This window comes from Spinacia oleracea, chromosome 2 (genome assembly GCF_020520425.1).
Source record: "Spinacia oleracea cultivar Varoflay chromosome 2, BTI_SOV_V1, whole genome shotgun sequence".
Lineage (NCBI taxonomy): Eukaryota > Viridiplantae > Streptophyta > Magnoliopsida > Caryophyllales > Amaranthaceae > Spinacia > Spinacia oleracea.
This window is the reverse complement of record NC_079488.1, coordinates 13,416,391-13,434,686: the sequence shown is the minus strand read 5'-3', so window position 1 is coordinate 13,434,686 and position 18,296 is coordinate 13,416,391. Positions and strand designations below refer to the sequence as shown.

At 37.3% G+C, this 18,296-nt stretch overlaps 1 pseudogene; it reads right to left on the bottom strand.

Moving 5' to 3' along the window:
* Nucleotides 1-1,199: 1,199 nt before the first annotated feature.
* On the bottom strand, nt 1,200-2,248 carry LOC110778702 (uncharacterized; annotated as a pseudogene).
* Nucleotides 2,249-18,296: the final 16,048 nt, after the last annotated feature.

Genomic DNA, 18,296 nt, shown 5'->3' with positions numbered 1-18,296 from the left:
TTCTCAAACGGCATTCTGGTGCTACTCCAGTCACCTCAGGGAGTTGTGGGATATGGATCTACTTGTGGAGATGTTGGACGCAGTGTGCCGGGTGAGGAATGTTGTGAAGTATTTTGGTGTAAAAATGCTTGGTACATAGCAAGGAATTGAGGATTGTTTAGCATGTTTGGATCAAAAGTAATATTTGAATTTTGTTCGTAATTTGGATTTGGTTGGTAATTTGGATTTTGTTGGTAATTTGGATTTTGTTGGTAATTTGGATTTCGTTGGTAATTTGAATTTGGTTGGTAATTTGGATTTGATTGGTTTGGATTTTGTTGGTAATTTGAGTTTCTTTGATATCTATTTTCATAATTAGGATGATTGGGATCCATAACTATAAAGATGGAAAATTTTAAGGATGATGAAAAATTATGGATTTTTGGATGTGTTGAAAATATATCAATATTGGTCTATATTTATAGAGGATAAAAAAATATGATTTTTGGTGTATATTTTTTTTTAATACATTGTAATTTTACCGTTATTTTAAGAAACGGTAATATTACCGTTAGAAAATGTTTATGATGTTGCTGCTGATTTCAAATCCAACGGTCATTTTGGGCTTTTTTGCTTTTTTTTTTTAATATTAATACATGTGGGATGATTGAAGGGGATGCCCATCCTCTTGCTCAGTTTTGGGACCACTTCAATATTGGAAGCTTCCCTTCTTATTTACCTCCCCATTTCTTTGTTAATTATGGGACACATCTAACATTCATGGGAAGCCTCCCTTTTCCATATTTGCTCAAATGGGAAGGGTGAAATCCCAAGAGTGTGGATGCGCTAACCTTCCCATTTCACAATTTCACACCTACATTCATTAACCTCCCCATTTACCTTCTCTCTCCTACTTTTCCATACTCCACTACCTTTTCTCCCTCCTACTCTCCATACTCCACCAATATTAATAAAAATTATTTGATTCACACATTAATATTAGATAATATTAATTAAATCAAAATTTGGTAATTATAATTAAATAATTACCATTTAATTAATCGGATGAAATCATTAGTTGTAGTACGTTAAAAACAGGGTAATTTTTAATTACACTAATTTAATCGTTAATTGCTAGTTACACTAATTTACTCGATTAATGTTATTAATCGGGCTGATAGTGATGATAATTTTTATCATTGGAACAAATAAATACTTAACAAATAAGATTTGTAATTTGGTTTAGAAATAAAACAACATAAATTCATTAAAGAAACATAGATGGATTAGACATGAAACCGTACAATTTATATTTTTTTAAAAGATTGCAATAATTTAGATAATCAGTCGTCATCGGTAGACGGGCCACAATTTTGCCAAATATGTTGAGCCAGGTCTCTTTGTAAGGCATTGTGAACATTTCTATCCCATGTGTCAACTCTCCTTTCCATATATTGGTCCAGTCCAACACCATTAAATCGACCAGGTTGCACAGAATAGTTTGTACGAGTTGATCCGGAAATCGCTGTCCTGTTTTCTTGCTCCAATTCCGACATGTCATGATAATTTTGGTGTGTATCTTGCTCATCCTCAACAATCATATTATGAAGAATTATACAAGCCAACATAATCTCCCACAACAATTGTTCGTCCCATACAAGAGCTGGTCTTTGTATTATTGCGAAACGTGATTGAAGAACGCCAAAGGCACGCTCCACATCTTTTCAGACCCATTCTTGGCGATGGGTGAATAACTTATCCACGGGAGTCATTGGCAGTCGAATAGGTGGGATGAACACTGGCCACTTAGGGTATATCCCATCACTTAGATAGTACCCTTTGGTATATGTATTCCCATTGACTGTAAAGTTCACTTCAGGAGCTTTACTTTGATATATATCATCGAACACCGGAGATCGTTGCAACACGTTGATGTCATTGCAAGTTCCAGGTGTTCCAAAAATGTGTGCCATATCCACAAGTCACCAGAGGCAACTGCTTCTAAGACAACCGTTGCAGATTTTCTCCTTCCTTGGTATAATCCTTTCCAAGAACGCGGACAGCTTTTCCATTGCCAATGCATGCAATCTATACTTCCCATCATGCCTAAGAAGCCCCATCTTTCCCCATCATGTAGGAGGCGCTGCAAATCTGTAACAGTAGGCCTCCTCAATAGGGATGGTAATTCAATCCGAACCCGAGTCCGATCCAATCCGAAGCAAAAAGTCCGATCCAAATCCGATAATAAAAAGTCCGACTCCGAATCCGACTAGAAAAATCCGACTCTGAGTAGGAGCCGGGTCGGATTCGGATTCTGTCCAGAATCCGTCGGATTTTACCCGACTCCGAATGTTTATATGAGGTTTCAAATTTTACATATATAAAAAGCGATGTAACCCTAAAACCTAACAATCCCAATAGAAACAGCCTTCACAGCTCTTTCTCTCACCTCTCTCCTTCACCTCTCTCCGCCTCTTTCTTTCACATCTCCTATCAAACAAATTTCCATTGGATTAAGACAATCAACATTAACATATTTGCTGGAAAATAATTGATGGTATAGATCATGGTAATTCGGAAGCTTCGAGATTCTTCTTCAATATTAAGATACTTGATTGTATTTTTTGGTTTATGTTTTGTGATTTCTCTTCGTCTCTTCCTCATCCCATTCTCTGGATTTTTTTGTGTAAAATTTTTTATTGGATTGTAACTGTAATAAAAATTTTAAAAGAAGCATTTTTTAAGAATCCAATTATTATTCTAAGTGTTTAAGGTTGCTTAGTATTATGTTGGGTAAATCTGTAGACTGTAGGTATATGAAACTTTTATTTTCAGATTTGTTATACTGACTTAATTAGAATTTTGGGGAATAGATTTGTTCTTGGTCATTTTTGTAATCGATTGAAGTAGAATAACAGTATAAGAGTAATCGACTTACATTTGTTTTTGTGTAATTTTATACGAGTAGGTTGATAGTCTGCGAAATTGTTGATAGTCTTAACAGTTAGAACTCTTAATGCACAGTTCAGTAATACACATTTCATTTTTTTTGTTTGAAAGTGTTGGATAAAAAAGTTATAGGGAGGATTCGGATGGATTCGGATCTTGTCGGAGGTCCGTCGGATCGGGTCGGATTCGGACCTCCAGTTTGGGTAATCGGATCGGACTCGGGTTTCGGAGTTTCGGATTCGGAGTCGGAGTCGGATCCAATTATAGGGTCCGATTAGGAAATGGATCGGATTTGGATCTTGCTACATCCGACCCGATTCCGATCCACTGCCATTCCTACTCCTCAAGTACTCTTCTGTGAACGCTTGTCGAACCCCTTTAACGAAGTAAACAAGACTTTCTCTTGCAGTTGACTGGGCTATTTTTATGTACTCATCAACTGAATCAGCTGCTGTTCCGTAGGCTATCATCCTCAACGCTGCCGTACATTTCTGGATAGGAGTGGCTCCTAGTTTCCCAGTAGCGTCGGGACGTTGCTTGAAGTATTTGTGTTGTTTTGCAGTACCTACCTCCACAAATCGAAGGAATATATGCTTACGCATACGGAATCTACGTCGAAACACAGATTCTGGGTATAATGGACGATCAACAAAGTAATCGTTCATTAACCTCGTGTTTGCAGCTTCACGATCAATGTACCTACTATTCTTGTAAGATCTTCTTCTATTGTTGGATTCTTCTGCGATTGGGGCAATAATCAATTAAGCAGCTTGCTCAATTATGTAATCTTCTTCTTCATCTAGACACTCATTCACAGCGATGATGTTGTTAACATAGTCATCAAAGAAATCATCACTTGAGCTAGAAGAATTTTCATTTGGGTTCATGTTTGTAAGGAATTTGAAGAGGGTGAATCTCTAGTGTTTGTTGGAAGAAGAAGGTTGTTGTGAAAAACAAGTGCAATATAATTCTTCTTTTATAGAAATATACGGATAAGATTGCAATCTATGTCTACTGATAACTTTGCATTCCATACCTTTGCGGATAAGATTGCGATCTTTTTCTACGGATAAGATAGCATTCTATCTATGCGGATAAGATTGCAATCTATTTCTGTTGATAAGATTGTCATCCTTTATTTTTGAAGATAAAATTTTAATCTATCCATGAGAATCCAGTCTATAATAAAAATAAGAATGCAATCTATAATGTTAGTGGATAAGATATCAATTTTAATTTATTAGTAATTCCATTAACGAAAACACGATTACATTTAGCACTGAAATACAAATACATTAATCATAAAATACTAATAAATAATACATTAAACACTAAAATACAAGTACATTAATCATAAAATACTACTACATTAAGCATTAAAACACAATTACATTTATCATAAAACATGAGTTACTTCATAAACTCTTCCTTCAGCTTCGCAAGATACTCTTCCTTAAATGGTTCAAGAAACAATTTTGTCATCAACAATTGAAACATCTTAAACCTTAATTTTGTTTCATCTCGATGTTTTTAGTACTCGAGCATATCAGACATTCCTTTTCTTATCAGACCTCGCTCATTAATTTGACATCCCACTTAAAGTGTTGTTGACTTCATCCAACCTAGTTGTAACACCTTTCAATTTCTTCTGGGCTTTCACTTTCTTCACCCGTCGGGACTCTTTGGCATTCCGTCTTCATCGCTTGATCTCTTAGAACTTCCTTCACTCACAATGGTTGAATCTCTACCAGGCATCCATCTTTGAAGGTGTTGCATTCGTAGCCAACAATGGTGAAATGTGAAAGGTTGACCATCTTCCCTTTATTGTCTGTAAAGTTCCTGTGATTTTGCCTCTAGCTCGTTAATAACCTCACCACTAGCTTGCAAACGCTCAGCTAAACCAAGTGCTACAACCCACGAAGTAACACCTTCGGTTATTTGACCCCAACGCATTGTAAAAGATTTCATGGTTCTTTTGTGCAAGACATTCGGGTTTTTAACAACTGCTGCGTCGTAGGAGTCTTTGATTTCATTCCGTAATGCATTCTTTTCCGATCTATTCCTTGCTCCGGATCACCAGAACAATTCATGTAAGTAGACACCAAGCGTTTTTCTTCTTCTGCACACCACCTGCCCTTCTTCTGCTTCCCTTTCTTACCTTTAATTACTTCAGTGTTTTGAACTTGAACTTCATCCTCATCTTCATCCTCACCGAGTGATTGCGTTGGATATTGGTTCTCAAACGGCATTCTGGTGCTACTCCAGTCAACTCAGGGAGTTGTGGGATATGGATCTACTTGTGGAGATGTTGGACGCAGTGTGCCGGGTGAGGAATGTTGTGAAGTATTCTGGTGTAAAAATGCTTGGTACATAGCAAGGAATTAAGGATTGTTTAGCATGTTTGGATCAAAAGTAATATTTGAATTTTGTTGGTAATTTGGATTTGGTTGGTAATTTGGATTTTGTTGGTAATTTGGATTTTGTTGGTAATTTGAATTTGGTTGGTAATTTGGATTTCGTTGGTAATTTGGATTTGGTTGGTAATTTGGATTTGATTGGTTTGGATTTTGTTGGTAATTTGAGTTTCTTTGATATCTATTTTCATAATTAGGATGATTGGGATCCATAACTATAAAGATGGAAAATTTTAAGGATGATGAAAAATTATGGATTTTTTGATGTGTTGAAAATATATCAATATTGGTCTCTATTTATAGAGGATTAAAAAATATGATTGTTGGTGTATTTTTTTTTAATACATTGTATTTTTACCGTTTATTTAGTAAACGGTAATATTGCCGTTAGAAATGTTATGTTGTTGCTGCTGCATTTCAAATCCAACAGTCATTTGGCATTTTTTGGCTTTTTTTTAAAGAATTATCACGTGTGGGCTGATTGAAGGGGATGCCCATCCCACTTGGTAAAGCTTTGGGACCACTATCATATTGGAAGCATCCTATATTATTTACCTCCCCTTTTGTTTTCTAATTATTAGACACATTGAACATTCATGGGAACCATCCCTTTTCCATTTTTGCTCAAATGGGAAGGGTGATTTCCCATGAATGTGGATGCTCTTAGAAGCTCCCACATTTATTAGGTTCAACATTTTATGGGAAGCCTCCATCATTGGTGGGACGTTCTTTTTCTCATTTTTTCTCAAATGGGGAACCAATTTTCCCACCAATGTAATGCTCTCAAGACTTTACCAATTAAGCTAGTTGGCATCCACGACCTTACAAGTTTGTAATATCTTAGGCCCTGTTCTTTTTGGCTTAACTGTAATTTCAGGACTTAACTGGCAGTCAGTTCAGGAGCGTTCAGTTAAGTTAAGTTAAGTTCAATTCAATTTAACTCAATTCAACTTAGGTTAATATTAATATTATTATTTTTGCATTATTATTAAAATTATTATTATTATTATTATTATTAGATTATTATTATTATTGCTATTGCTATTATTATTATTATTATTATTATTATTATTATTATTATTATTATTATTATTATTATTATTATTATTATTATTATTATTATTATTATTATTATTATTATTATTATTATTATTATTATTATTATTATTATTATTATTATTATTATTATTATTATTATTATTATTATTATTATTATTATTATTATTATTATTATTATTATTATTATTATTATTATTATTATTATTATTATTATTATTATTATTATTATTATTATTATTATTATTATTATTATTATTATTATTATTATTATTATTATTATTAGATTATTATTATTATTGCTATTATTATTATTATTATTATTAGATTATTATTATTATTGCTATTATTATTATTATTATTATTATTATTATTATTATTATTATTATTATTATTATTATTATTATTATTATTATTATTATTGCTATTATTATTATTATTATTATTATTATTATTATTATTATTGCTATTATTATTATTATTATTATTATTGCTATTATTATTATTATTATTGCTATTATATTATTATTATTATTATTATTGCTATTATTATTATTATTATTATTATTATTATTATTATTATTATTATTATTATTATTATTATTATTATTATTATTATTATTATTATTAGTATTATTATTATTATTATTATTATTATTATTATTATTATTATTATTATTATTATTATTATTATTATTATTATTATTATTATTATTATTATTATTATTATGGGAAACCAACAAAACGTTACAAGCTTAACAAGCTACAAAGATCAAGTAAACTACAAGAAGTTGGTGGGGAGCCGAGATACAATCTGGGCCCCCACTCCTCTAGCTATGGCGAACCCGATCCTGCTGAAAATGTGGGCAGCTGCCCGTGCCCCTATGTCTTGAGCCCTGGAGTACGTCTGGACCCGCTTCAGCAACGAAACAGCCCCTTTCTCTAACTCCCCAAAAGAAGAGAAGGAAAAAGGAAAGAAACCGTAACCCAAAGCCCTACAACGTGACGCATACTTAACCTGCTTCCGCTGCGCAGCAACCGCCACAACCCGACCCGGAACGAAGTCTGACAACCCAGATTGCGTCATAGGTGAAGACCCAGTCAAGTCAACACACACATCTACACCGCCATCCCAAGAATAAAGCAATATATCTGCAGGGCGAAGAGCTCCATCACTCTCACTAGTCAGCCCAACATCAACCTCCTTACGAGCAGAAATCCCCGACCGATAGCAAATATCCAAAAGGGTATCACGAACAACATTATGTCGATGTTTGATACCCACGATCCCAGCACAAGACACGGCATGATCCCCATAAATATCCCCATCGAAAACCCGAGAGCAAGCAGAACACGGCGTCGAATCAGAGAACAACGGAATACCCAACCGATAGCAAAGAACCGAACGATAAGTCTTACCGTTCATAGTCTGGCCTAAACCCGAGATGGGGACTGCCCGCAACCAAGCTGAGGAGTGATCCCCCTGCTGGGATTTCCAAAGGGCAACATGACGCGAAGATAAGGAGTAGGCGGATACCGCATCAGCAGTAACCTTCGTGAAATATATGTCTGCCAATTTCTTCATGAGAGTGGGGGCAGCGATTTCACTAGGGCTACTCATAAGGTCGCTCTCCACGGTCCTATTGAAAAGACCAAGAGCATCATCAAAGGCCGACCCCGGACCAACAACACCTGAAAGCCGAAGAAGCGAATCCTGCAAACCAGAAGACTGCAAACGGGATGCAAGAAAAGCATAATGCCGAACATCACCAGCTGAATAAACACCCAATCCTCCATACGAATAAGGCAAGGTAGCAAGACGCCATTTCCAGTCACCGAACCCAGGTCCCGAAGCAGTCACGATACGCTCTAAAGAAGCCCGAAGAGCCACATCAAAAGATACTTGGGCCGCTTCAAAAAGATGAGGTGGACAAGTGCGCATAGCAAAGTAGAGTTTAGAAACTCCAGTGCACGCACGAAGAAGCAACAACTCACACTGGGGATCATTAAGCTTAGCTACAGCATCCATCAACACAACAGTCTTCGACACCCATCGCGAAACCAACTCCTTACAAAAAGAGGAATCCGTACTGACTGGACCACCAAGCAACTTAACACCAAGCGCGGGACGAGCAATATCCGTAGGAAAGACACCCTCTAGACGACTGCGTGGGTCCTCCGAAGGCCAGAAAACCTCTGTCTTCTCAACATTAACATGGAGACCTAAATGAGGACCCTCCTCCAAAATCAACCCCAAGACCTTTCCAACCACCAAAGTGTCACCAACGATAGTGCCATCATCCAAGTACCACGCCTGCAGAGATAGATCAAAAGAGTCCCTGATTCGACACACCAATGGATGTAGAACCAAAGAAAACAGCAAAGGGCCGAGAGGATCCCCTTGCTGCACACCTTGACAAGACCACAAGGTATGCTCCCCATAATACAACCGTGCTGGAGAAGAGTAGCAGAATTCAACCCAACGCGAAAGAGCAGGACAATGTATCCGAACCTTACGCAACAAAGCCGAACGATCAACCAAATTGAATGCATTCTGAAAATCCACCAATAACATAGAGAGGCCAACATCGGCCCCACGAGCCTCAACCAAATGATTGACAGCATGGAGAATAGCCTCACCACCTGCTGGAACCCCAACTCCAAACTGAAGCCCCCCAAAGTAGTTCCCTAAACGCGGACCAATCATAGCAGCCCCAACCTTAGAAACAAGTTATTATTATTATTATTATTATAAATCAAATGCTAACAAAGTCAAATATTTTACAAATAGTTAGTGGGAAGCCGAGATACAATATGGGCCCTCACGTACTCCCCTAGCTATAGCAAAACCTATCTTGGTGAAAATATGAGCAGCAGCACGATCTCCAATGTCCTGTGTCCTAGAAAACTTCTGAATCTGCTTCAGCAACGCAACAGCATCCTTATCCAGCTCCCCCCAAAGAAGAGAAAGAGAACGGAAGAAAGCCATAACCAATGGCCCTGCAACGTGCTTCGTACTTGACCCGCTTCTGAACAACTGCATCGGTCACAACCCAGCCCGGAGCAAAGCCAGGCAACCCAGATTGTGCCAAAGGAGATGATCCCGTCAAGTCAACACACACATCACATCCCCGATCCCAAGAGTAGAGCAACACGTCTGCTGTTCGGAGAGCTCCATCGTTCACTCTAGATAGACCAATATTAACCTCTTTCCGCGCCAAGACCCCAGACCGATAACAAACATCAACAAGGGTATCCCGAACCACATTATTCCGATGTTTAATACCCACGGTGCCAACACATGGCGCCGCATGATCACCAAAGATGTCTCCCGCAAAGACCCTGGAGCAAGAAGAACATGACGCCGTAACAGAGAACAAAGGAAACCCCAACCCCCAACCGGTAAGACAACACACATCGGTAAGCCTTAGCATTCATCGTCTGTCCAAAACCTGATATGGGGACCGCACGAAGCCAAGCAGAGGTGTGATCTCTCTTCTGGGATTTCCACAACGCCGACTGTCGAGAAGATAAAGAGAAGGTGGATTCTGCAGGTGCAGTAACCTTTGTGAAATATATATTTGCCAATTTTTTCATGAGTTTAGGGGCAGCGACCTCACTAGGGTTACTCAGAATGTCATACTCCATCGTTTAACTAAATAGACTCAACATATCCTCAAACACTCGACCAGGACCAACAATGCCAGCATGCCGTAGAATCTTTGTCTGCAAACCAAAAGACTGCAATCGAGAAGCAAGAAAAACATAATGACGAACAGCACCTGCGGAATAAACACCAAGTCCGCCAAAAGAAAAAGGTAAGGTGGCAAGACGCCACTGCCAATCGCCAAAGCCAGGCCTCAAATCAGTAATAATACGCTCAAAGGAAGATTGAAGAGACTCATCAAAAGTGCGCTGAGCCGCCTCAAAAATACCAGGAGGACAAGTATGCAAAGCAAAGTAGATTTAAAAAACTCTGGTCCATGCCCTAAGTAACAATAGCTCACACTGAGAATCATCAAGATGAGCAACCTTATCCATAAGCCCAATGGTCTTGGTCACCCCTGCATCACAAGCTCACCACTAAAAACTAAATTGGAACTAGCGGGACCACCTAGCAACTTAACACCATGCAAAGAACGAGCAATATCATGGGGAAAGACCCCCCAAAAGCCTACTTCGAGGGTCCTCTGTAGGCCAGAAAACTTCGGTCTTCTCCACGTTAAGAAGCAACCCGAGACAAGGCCCGTCCTCCAAAATCAACTGCAGAACCTTCCCAACCACCAAGGTGTCACCAATAATAGTGCCGTCATCCAAATACAATGCCTGAAGACATACATCAAAAGTGTCCTTGATTATACAAACCAGGGGTTGTAAAACCAAAGAAAAGAGCAGAGGACCAAGGGCATCACCCTGCTACACCCCTGAGACGACCATAACGTGTGCTCTCCATAATATTGAAGGAAATAATGCCCTTGGTCCAAGTATGCATATAATGTTAAGTCTAATAAATGCGGTTTAGTATTAATTAACAAGTTAATAATTCAGTGAGATCAAGTGAGCTGAATGCCTAGCTAGAGGTCGCTTCAGTTCAAGTGGAATTAATTATATTAATCCACAGCTTACTCTTGACTGAACCCGTAGGGTCACACAAATAGTACGTAAACAGATCAAGTATTTAATGGAATTAAATACTCCATCTATGGATATTCGAAATCGACGGATCTTGGTTTCAGTGGGGGCTGAGATCGTCAAAGGCAAGAAATGAATACTCCAGAAACGATGATATTGCCGAAAACGGAAATATGGATCGTATCGGAAATATAAATATTATCCGAGTCGTAGATGTTGCCGGAAACGGAAACATGGTACGTATCGGAAAATATTATCGGAAATGGAAATATTGTCGGAATCGGAAATATTGCCGGAAACGGAAATATTGTCAGAATCGAAAATATTATCGGAATCGGAAAATAATTCCGGAAACGGAAATATTAAATATTTGTTCGAAACGGAAATTAATTCTGGAATCGGAAATATTAAATATTGTTCGTATCGGAAATGAATTCCGGAACCGGGAATTTAATCGGAAGCGCATCGTACGAATTAGCATCGGACGAGGCTTGCCAGACAAAGGCCCAGCACGAAGCCAGGCCCGCGCCCAGCAAGCCATGCCCCCAAACACGGAGCTGCCACAGCCTCGCCAGACCCAGCGCAAGGCCAGGCCCAACAAGGCCATAGGCGCGCGCGGGCTTATGCTCGTGGGCTGCGAGGCAGCGCCTGCTCGTGTGGGCCGCAAGGCCTGCGCGGGTGCGTGCGTTCCTCGTGGCCGTACAACACTCGTGTTCGTAACGAATCCTAATCCTATTGGAATTCGTGCATTGATTAAATCCTAATCCTAAGAGATCAAATTTATTATTTAGAGTTCTAAAAGGATTCTAATTAATAAATCCATATCCTAGTAGGATTATAATTCATTTCCATAAACTCTATAAATATAGGCCTAGGGTCACATATTTAACAGACGATTTGTTAGGTTATGATACATATGACAATTCATAAATCATGCGGAAAAACCATAAACCCAGGAAAACATATTATTTACACATAATCATTTAGCATAGATTAGATGCATACTCTTTGTTGCGTGCCTTCCCTAGCTGCGCCCGAACCGAACAAGAACAAGTCTTTAGGACTCCAAGTGTCATCCCTCCGTAGATAGTCCACAGCACGTCCGGATCCGCCTTAAGATTGACCAACTAGAATCGCCCTTAAGGTACTATTATTTTCGGCACTTTATAGGCAAATGTGTGACTGAATTTTTCTCTCAAAAACTCACTTTGAATACTTTGAAACTTGTTATAAATTGTGAGCCCTAGCCTCATATTTATAGGGGTATGGAAAGGGGATCGAAATCCTATTCAGATACAAATTAATTAAACCTAGAATCCTACAAGAACTCTAATTCAATTAATTTATCAAATAGAATTAGGAATTTAATCATTAACCGAACTCTGCATGTTTTAGGAAACGTGCACGAACACAAACACTTGCACACACACGCACGGCAGCCACGATGGGCCCCCATGCGTGCGCGCGAGCAGCAGCCCACGCAGCGCCCGCGCGCGCTGCGCGCTGCGCGTGCTGTGCGCGCTGTGCGCGCTGCGCAGCCTGCTGGGCCTGGCCTTGCGCTGGGCCTGGCGTGGCTGTTTGTGCGGCGCGCTTGGCTTGCTGGGCGATGGCCTGGCTTCGTGCTGGGCCTCGTCCGGCAGGCCTCGTCCGATGCTTATTCGTACGATGCGCTTCCGATTAAATTTTCCGATTCCGGAATTCATTTCCGATACGAACAATATTTAATATTTCCGATTCCGGAATTAATTTCCGTTTCGAACAAATATTTAATATTTCCGTTTCCGGAATTATTTTCCGATTCCGGTAATATTTCCGATTCTGACAATATTTCCGTTTCCGGCAATATTTCCGATTCTGGCAATATTTCCATTTCCGATAATATTTTCCGACACGTACCATGTTTCCGTTTCCGGCAACATCTACGACTTGGATAATATTTATATTTCCGATAAGATCCATATTTCCGTTTCCGGCAATATCATCGTTTCCGGAGTATTCATTCCTTGCCTGTGACGATCTTAGCTCCCACTGAAACCAAGATCCGTCGGTTCCGAATATTCATAGATGGAGTATTTAATGCTATTAAATACTTGATCCGTTTACGTACTATTTGTGTGACCCTACGGGTTCAGTCAAGAGTAAGCTGTGGATTAATATCATTAATTCCACTTGAACTAAAGCGGCCTCTAGCTAGGCATTCAGCTCACTTGATCTCACTGAATTGTTAACTTGTTATTTAATACTGAACCGCATTTATTAGACTTAACATAGAATGCATACTTGGACCAAGGGCATTATTTCCTTCAGTCTCCCACTTGTCCTTAGGGACAAGTGTGCATTTCCTAATTCCTTTGTCGCTCGATGCTTGCTCTTGAACATAAGGTAAGAGTTGTCATCCTTATTACGTCCAGAGGTGTTCCTCGGTTTCAGAGTTCAACTGATCAAATAAACAGATAATCATAGCCTATGATTCATCCGAGCACGGCCATGCATTTCACAGTTTCTAGCTCTCCGAGTGGCCTTGTACAACTTTTAAGCATCTCATCCCGATTTATGGGAGGACAATCCCAATCTTGCGATCTTGAGATTAGACTTCGTTTGATAGGTGATTACCTGAGCGTTGCCTTTATAGCCTCCTTTTACGGTGCGACGGTTGGTCAACGTCAAAGCAACCAGTTCTCAAACAAGTAATCTCAAATCACTCAGGTATTGAGGATTTAGTGTCTAATAATTTAATGAAATTTACTTATGACAGATTTTCATCTCTTACAGTAAAGTTTCATAGGTCTTGTCCGATACTAGTCTTCCCAAAGTAAGTATCTATGCAAATGATTATGACATTGCCATGTCCACATAGTTCAAGAAACAGAACTACTAGTCATCTTGCATTCTAATCGTCTAACGTTTTCTATGCGTCCAATTTTATAGAAAACTCCGACTAGGGACCATTTTCAACCTTTGACATTCAAGTTCACTTGATAGACATTTCTTAGTCACAGGACTGGTCCTGACAGTCTATCTTGAATATATCGTCAAATTTGAAGGGACTCATCATTTAATACTAAACCAAGATTAAATGGAATATGAAAATACATTTCATATATGATAAATGTTCAACCCCAATGTTTTATAACCATGGGCCTCAAACCCATCTTCTAAAACAATTCATGGAATTCAAAGCTATGCTTGATTTCCAGTGCTACAACGTGAGTGTTGCTTCTCACTTGTTGCATAGGTTTAGTTATCATGCTTTGCCAATCTTAATATCCCTTTCATCGAATGTTCTTCGAGATATGATGATAAGATCTTTTCGAGTTTGTTTATTATGTGATCTAGTCTTTCTTACTTCGATGGTGGTTTTACTCATTTTGCAATGAAGAACCATCAAGTTAGCAGACGTTTTTCTTGCTTCAAGAGTGGTTCTACGCATTTTTCAATGAAGAACCATCAAGCCAGCAGATAGGTGATCTACCCAAGTTCAGTGAAGAACTTTAAACAACCCTGTTTTATTGCTTCTTAGGCAATAATTACTTTTACTTCAACTGTATAGGTTGCTAGTGATGCTTTGTTTGGATTTACCTATCCAGGCAGTTCATAGATATGTGGAAGATTCTCCAACTATATCTTTGAACATAGAAATTATTATTTTAATTTCCCACGCAACAACTCATGGTCTCCAACCCATGTTGCCATTTCGAAACACGATGCTCTTTAGCTCGTCCTTGTCAATGGTTAACTCCAAAGGGTCTTGCTTGATCCTTTGCCAGTGTTTATGCGTGTAGCATCAATATTTAGCATATCTTTATTTCCTTGAATCAAGAACTATTCCTATGTACCTTTTCAAGTACCATAAGTATTCTTGATCTCAATCTAGTTGATCTTTACTTAGATCAATAGAGATTGGTATATGTTCGTCATGCCTAAAGTCATACGATACGTTTTTGGCGATCCTCATATTATATCATACATGATAAATTCTTTTGCAGAATATTTCCCAATTGAATTCTATTCATGTAACTTTAGCTTATCTAGTTTCAGTAGATACTAAATTCAGCTAAATTCTTTGACATATAATATAGGTTAAGAATCTCATTTAGACTCTTTGATGTTTAACTTAGTAAATGCTTATACATAGTTCAAACATCCTTTACTTAGATTTATTCACATGGGTCGAATATCTCTAATGGAGACTTTCGTGTTTGATTTAGTAAATGCCATTACTTAATCCAAAACAATATCATAAGATCTTTGTAAATAGATCTTAATACCCAGTATGTACTAAGTTTCGCCTTGGTCCATCATTGATAAATAATTTCAAACCTAACTTATTAGCATTTGAATGTTATTTCACAATAGAGAGATATGTGTGTGATACACATAGGACCAATTAAGTTTTATGTACTCCCACTAAACTTCTTATATATCTATAAGAATCATGTACATTTTATGAAACTAAAATACTTATTAGCTTCACTAAAATATAATTCTAATTCCCAATTGCTTGCTTAAATCTGTACTTAGATTTCATAAGCTAGCATTCCTTTTCAAGCATTTATTTGGATCCACAAATTCTATGACATACCATGTACATAGTTTCTTCCAACATTTGAATACGTTTTGTCATCCAATTGCCATATGTACCAATATGCAGTCATTGCTTGAATTATAGACTTGAGCATTACGATTATGCATGAGGTTTCAACACAATTCACACCATGAATTTGCTTGTAACCTTTAGCAACTAATCACGCTTTGTGTGTGAACACAATTTTATGTTTGATGGTTTTTATCCTTAAAACAAACTTGCAACCAATAGGTGTGAACCTATTCTTGCAAATCAACAAAATTTCAATTTTGTCATCAAAACATTAAGTATGTTTTATGGCCTTTAACCATTTAAAACATTTGAGTCTATATATGGCCTCTAACCATTTTAGGGAATCTGGGTTTCGTCATAGCTTTCTTACAAGTCACAAACTCATTAATCTACATGATAATAGTTTGACTGCAAGTTGTAGGTTTCTTCACTATCTAATAGAAGAATTGCATAGTTTCAGTGACCTGAACTCCATGTTTCTTCACTATCTAATAGAAGAATCTCATAGTTCCAGTGACTTGAACTCTATGCCTACTAGGGTATAGAACATCAAACAATAGAATATCAATAGCCACTTGAAAGTCCTTTGAATATTCTGTTCTCCTTGAAGCACTTGTAAAGTCTTCTAAGAGATGTCTATTCTTTAAAGCCACTTCTAAAGTCCTTAAAGAATAAGTTCGGATTTTCTGAAGCACTTCGAAAAGCCTCCGGAATGTCCGTTTATGTTTGTTTTTCGCCTCGAAGACTTTCGAGGTCTATTTTCTCCCACTTGTCATTTTGGAAACGAATCCCAAAAGGACATTATTTCGAGCAAACAAACATTATGTTCTCAAAATTCGTGGTAGAAACAATACCCTTGTGCCTCATTTGAATAAATCACAATGAAATATATATCTATACTTGGGCCTTAGTTTGTCGAAATGACAAACACTAAGCTCCCACTGAGTTTTGCAACTCTCTAGATATATTTTATGAAAAGTTATTCTGAAATTACTTTTCAATAGTTTTGACGAATTTGGTTTAGTTTGGTGGTAGTTGAGCATTTTGTTTTAGAAATTATAGGAAAAGTCTTTATGATCCATCATTGATCGAATCAAGTACTAATTGACTTCGATTATTCCAACTAAGATATGCCATATCTTATGGAGCTAGATTGTGAAATTACAACACACAATCATTGATGATCATATTTGGTCTCAAGTAATCATTAACATGATCTAACCTAGATCTTTATGATTTCTTACCAAGTGGATTTTATACTTCTGAATCTTTGAACTAGCCAAACAGATTCAACTTATATCACATTTGAGTAAATAAACCTATATTCACTCAAATCCATGTGAAATAATAAAGTCATAAAATCTTTCTTTAGCTTTGAACTCCATTGTCTAGGCGTTCTAACAATAGTTCATATCTTTTGTTACTTTCAACAAGTAAGACTAGTTGTCTTAAAATGATCTAGAAATCAATCAACTTTCAGAAGTCCATCAAAATAGAGCTTATGAATGTTAACTTGTTGATATGGTCTAAGCAACAATGCCAAAGATTTGTGGAACTCAAATCAAGGGGTTGATTTGAACCTAGTAAAGTTCTTTAAAGAGTTGTTTGTTTTAATCAAGCATATTGACTCAACCTGTAATTGACCATTTCATTCAAATAAACAAACAAACGTTGTTTTTGTTTTTCTTTGAATGTGAGTCTTTCTGTGTTTGAAGCAGAAATTTAGGTATGCTGATTATGGAACAAAATAGCCATTAAGTTCCAGCCTTTGAAAGGACTTAAAACAAACTTAGATGACCCTACAATTAATGTAGCATTGCCATGCTTCATTTCCCACTTGTAGGTCATTAGTGTATCCTAGCTTCCATTGTTTGAGTTATTACCAAAGTAAGAACCTCAAGCGGTATATGATACCAAGGAAGTTTGATTGCTAGGTCACTTCTCTTTAAACATAAACTTATAGGTAGAAACGGAATCGTAAATTCCTTTCATTGTTCCTCGTTTTCCTATTTCTTGTACCCTTTCTTATAGTCTTAAGAATTGAATTCTTTAGTGTTGACTTTTATACTTTGTTAGACATGTCCAATGTCACCAACAAGGTTCTTTACCATTTATGTTGAATATTTTGTTTCAACTAGATGATCTTACCAGAAGCTTCTAAAGTTCTCTAAGCATCGATCTATTCAAATGTCTAGGGACTAGACTCATTCGAGAATTAAATGGACAAAGATATTAGGTTGTTAACCATTGGTAAAGCTGAGCGTATTAAACTCAATGCTTTATGATCTCAAAACTACAGTGTATTTTGAATTCACAAGCACCAATTGGTTTGCCATTCGATTTTGATATTCGAAAACAACCATAAAAGTCGCTATAAGAAACGTACATTTTAAATTGCTCACTTTCTCTCTTTTCCGTGAATCGTTCTTGGATTCACTACCAATCGAGGAAATTTACTGTTACCTTTCTAAAAGGATTTATTGCAGTGCAAGATATTTAATTATAAACAATAATTAAAACATACATTGAAGCATGCAAAGTCTAAACATTTATCATGAATAATAACTTGAAATTAAAGCAACCATGCAATTCAAACAAGTTATTAGCATTTTATTCGAATTATGTGTTCCGGCAGGTGTGAATAAAATGATTCCAAGACCCTAAATCAT